Source organism: Schistocerca serialis, chromosome 2 (assembly GCF_023864345.2).
Source record: "Schistocerca serialis cubense isolate TAMUIC-IGC-003099 chromosome 2, iqSchSeri2.2, whole genome shotgun sequence".
NCBI lineage: Eukaryota > Metazoa > Arthropoda > Insecta > Orthoptera > Acrididae > Schistocerca > Schistocerca serialis.
In genome coordinates, this window is record NC_064639.1 from 865,916,934 (window position 1) to 865,922,262 (window position 5,329).

Sequence of the window (5,329 nt, forward strand, 5' to 3'; positions counted from 1 at the left end):
TACAAACACTTTATGCTACTGTCATTTTCCCCTAATTTTGAGAATGTTAGTTTCTATAAGAGTTTCCTAACATTATTAGGTAGTCTGCTATTTGAAAGAACTGACGATACTGTGAATTTGGCTCCAAGTTAACTAGTAACGGTATCGATTACGTGACATTTTTGAATGAAAATATTTCGCGACTATATTTTGTGATTGCTTCTAGTTATTTTCGTATTATCTGTCTTTATCTGTATACTTGTCTGTTTTGGAAATACACCTACAAACAGAAAACAAGGTTTTGATGAAGTACAGTCGCAAGTTGCAATTTCTAACGTCCTGGAACACAACATTTTTGTTACTGCAGTGTGCTGAACATCGACAGAGAACAATAAATCAGAAGCAAAATAAAGATCGTGTTTTGTGAAACTAGAAACTGTTTCTTGCGATTGTGGTTCATCAAAAACGCGAACCGTATTTCTGTGTGAATTTTTACACTTGGAAGAGCGCGAAATGCTTTGGCCTCAGATTTACACATGCTAGGCGAGTACTTCAAGAACTGGAGATTGAAGTAAAAGCAGTCTACAACACATAAATACTTTCTGTCTTAATTACCGTGAGGTGAATCGCAAATTAAATGTGATATGGAGAATGTGCCTCTGGAACATAACCCATATCCAAATACTGGGGGGTCATTTCGGACAGGGCTGTTACTTTTAAGAACCACTTAGGAAATACAGCAACGAAAGTTAACACCCGAATTAATACCAACAGAAAACTATCTGGGTCAGGGCGGGATGCAAAAGCAGATACTCTTCATACTACTACATTGGCATTTGTTTACAGTACGGCAGAGTACTGTGCTCCAGTATGGGAAAAGAGCGCACATGCATGCAAAGTTGATGTTAAGCTAAATCAGGCAATGAGAATAAGCGGCACTTCTACATTAACACCACTTGCATGCATGTCTGTGTTACGTAATATCGCTCCACCAACAACTACACTAGAAGCAGAAGCTGTAACAGTGTTCCAAAAGTGTGCCACTCATCAGAACTCACTTCTGTATAACCAACTACAGCATATACCTGCCAGTAGGCTTAAAAGTTATCCCGGCCAACGCAAGATGCACCTCTTATTAAAGGGCTATTCAGCTGTGTTTTATGCAACCCGCAATGTTATATCTGGCCATCAAAAACCTCTCGCGAGATTGTCACACTCTCTCGCTTGCTACACGTAAGCTATTAGTTCTACAGATGAAAATGAAGAGGGTCTTTTTGGAGGAAATTTAACGTCGTAAATTTTTTTTACTGAGTTACGTTTTCGTTGGAGGTCACCGTTTTCTAGTTATTCAAGTGAAAAGTACAAAAGTGATCCTGAAAGGCACCCCTCCCCCTTCCCCCGCTCATCCCTCACCACTTAGCATTTCTAGTACGTTTGTTGTTCGTGGCACTTCCTCCTACCAGTGTACAAAAATTTCCGACCAAACGAATTCTTTCCGATATTCGACCTTTTTTAGTGTCTTACTGATTGGACTGTAACGCCACCAGCATAGTCGATTGTTTCGTTAACATCATCAATTTAAACGTGCCCCTGGGCGTAATGAAAGAAAAACGACATTTGTAAACCCTACGCTAAAACTAAATACGTTGACAATCTGATCCAATCTTAACCCTTATAAGCACAATAGTTTCGTACTGAGAAAGGTTGACGAATACAGCGATGGAATTGTTTATTTTATGCTCTTCAAATACACAAAATATTTATGTAAAATTTATACAAACGTCAGTTGTACAATTTGTAAGTACTCGACTAAGCCGGTGATGTAATAAGGCCAGTCAATGAAGCCAAAAAGGCCGAATGTAGGAAACAATTCGTGCAGTCAAAAATTTTTGTAGAATGCTAGAATGGAGTACCATGAACAGCATATGTTTGGGGCTGAATGTGGGAGTGGTGGTGCGTTTGACGGTCACTTTTGTACGTTTTCTTGAAGAAACCGAAAACTAGGGCGCTATTGAAAACATATAAATTTCCTACAAAAAGGTCCTGTTCATTTTTTCTGCGGCACTAATAGTTTGCGCTTAGTGAGCGAGAGCATGTGAAAATCTCGCGCGTGGGTTATGACGGCAAGATATAACGTTGCGGGTTAGATAAAACGATAGCTATAGAGGCAGATGAATCACACTGCATATGACGTTTGTTAAGAATGGAGAGAGGTTTGGCAGAAGTTTTCTTCACCAAATTCTCACCTCAGTGCTGATCCTACAGAAAATATACTTGGTTCAAATGGCTCTGAGCACTATGGGACTTAACATCTATGGTCATCAGTCCCCTAGAACTTAGAACTACTTAAACCTAACTAACCTAAGGACATCTCACACATCCATGCCCGAGGCAGGATTCGAACCTGCGACCGTAGCGGTCACGCGGTTCCAGACTGAAGCGCCTAGAACCGCACGGCCACATCGGCCGGCAAAATATACTTGGATCCGGTCTTCCCAGGAAACTGTGGACTTCTCTGAATCGATTCCGTGTGGGGCATGAGTGTAGTGCCTTTTGTAGGGATGTAGGTTCAAGGATGACCCAGCATGCCACTGTGGAGTTGCTGCAGAAACTACGCAGCGCCTGGTTGAAGAATACTAATTACACTACTAGCCATTAAAATTGCTACACCACGAAGATGACGTGCTACAGACGCGAAATTTAACCGACAGGAAGAAGATGTTGTGATATGCAAATGATTAGCTTTTCAGAGCATTCATACAAGCTTGGCGCCGGTGGCGACACCTACAACGTGCTGACATGAGGAAAGTTTCCAGCCGATTTCTCATATACAAACAGCAGTTGACCGGCGTTGCCTGGTGAAACTTGGTTGTTATGCCTCTTGTAAGGAGGAGAAATGCGTACCATCACGTTGCCGACCTTGATAGAGGTCGGATTGTAGCCTATCGAGATTGCGGTTTATCGTATCGCGACATTGCTGCTCGCGTTGGTCGAGATCCAGTGACTGTTAGCAGAATTTGGAATCGGTGGGTTCAGGAGGGTAATACGGAACGCCGTGCTGGATCCCAACGGCCTCGTGTCACTAGCAGTCGAGATGACAGGCATTTCATACTCATGGCTGTAACAGATCGTGCAGCCACGTCTCGATCCCTGAGTCAACAGATGGGGACTTTTGCAAGACAACAACCGTCTGCGCGAACAGTTCGATGACGTTTGCAGCCGCATGCACTATCAGCTCGGAGACCATAGCTGCGGTTACCCTTGACGCTGCATCACAGACAGGAGCGCCTGCGATGGTGTACTCAACGACGAACCTGGGTGCACGAATGGCAACACGTCATTTTTTCGGATGAATCCAGGTTCTGTTTACAGCATCATGATGGTCGCATCCGTGTTTGGTGACATCGCTGTGAACGCACATTGGAAGCGTGTATTCTTCATCGACATACTGGCGTATCACCCGGCGTGATGGTATGGGGTGCCATTGGTTACACGTCTCGGTCACCTCTTGTTCGCATTTACGGCACATTGAACAGTGGACGTTACATTTCAGATGTGTTACGACCCGTGGCTCTATCCTTCATTCGATCCCTGCGAAACCCTATATTTCAGAAGGATAATGCACAACCGCATGTTGCAGGTCTTGTACGTGCCTTTCTGGATACAGAAAATGTTCGACTGCAGCCCTGGCCAGCACATTCTCCAGATCTCTCACCAATTGAAAACGTCTGGCCAATGGTGGCCGAGCAACTGGCTCGTCACAATACGCCATTCACTACCCTTGATGAACTGTGGTATCGTGTTGAACCTGCATGGGCAGCTGTACCTGTACACGCCATCCAGACTCTGTTTGACTCAATACCCAGGCCTATCAGGGCCGTTATTGCGGCCAGAGGTGGTTGTTCTGGGTACTGATTTCTCAGGATCTATGCACCCAAACTGCGTGAAAATGTAATCACGTGTCAGTTCTAGTATAATATATTTGTCCAATGAATACCCGTTTATCATCTGCATTTCTTCTTGGTGTAGCAATTTGAATGGCCAGTAGTGCACAAAAATTTGATGGTGAACTCAATGAACAGCGATGGTGAAACCAAAATCTTTGAAATGCCTAAGAGACCTAGGTATTCAGATATAAATTTTTCGAGTACTTGTTTTTTTAAGTTTGTTTTTATACTATGTGTTGTTTTATGTGTTAGGTTGATGCATAAGTTTGTAACGCTTTCGTTTTGCATATTGTCATTTCCGTTGCTTTGGGTTTATTTATCGATCGTCAGTTTTCATTTATAGTTCACTGTTGCTATTTGAGTTTACATATTGTCATCTTGTCATTTGGAGATAGTGAGTGGAGCTGTGGACGCTAGAAAATGGAGTGCCGAGTGGAGAAGTCGGAACATTTCCGACATTTTCTTCTGTTTGAGTTCGTTAGAGGGGCGACAGCAGCGGAGGCAGCCACAAACATTTGCGCCGTGTATGGGGATACCACCACTGAACAGAGCACGGCAGGGAAATGCTTTTCTCGTTTTAAGGAGGGTCCTTTTGACATTAGTGACTCCGCGTTCAGGAAGCCCTCCGGGATTCGATGAAGATCATTTAAACGCATTAATCCACGATGATCTACGTCAGTGTAATTGAGAACTGGCAAATGTGATGAACTGTGATCATTCCACCGTCTTGCGGCATTTCCAATAAACGGGAAAAGTTCAAAAATCGGGTGTATCGGTACCGCATGCTCTAAGCTAAAATCACAAAAGTTAGCTGGTGGCCATATGTGCATCTGTGCTTCCTCGTCATCAATTAGTTCGCAATCAACAGCGACCGTTCCTACCCTGTATCGTCACTGGTGACGATAAATGGTGTATTTATGCTAACACAAGGGAAAGAAGGGAATGTTTGAGCCCAAACAAAGCAGCGACTCCCCGTACAAAGACCTACGCGCACCGTTAAAAGATAATGTTATGCATGTGGTGGAACAACGACGGTGTGGTGTACTACGAATCGCTTCCCCGAGGTGTAACCATCACTGGTGACATTTATTGTCGACAGCTGAGACATCTTGCAGGCGCAATCCAAGAACAACGACCAGGAAGACTGCGTGAAGTGATGCTACTCCACGGAAAAGCCCGCCTGCATTATCGTAGACTGGCAAAAAACCTGTATAAGAGTTGGATTGCGAAGTCGTTCCTCACCCACCTTATACACCTGATTTCGCGCCCTCAAATACTACTGGCCTCTAAATTGCTACACCAAGAAAAAATGCAGATGATAAACGAGTATTCATTGGAGAAATATATTATACTAGAACTGACATGTGATTACAATTTCACGCAGTTTGGGTGCATAGATCCTG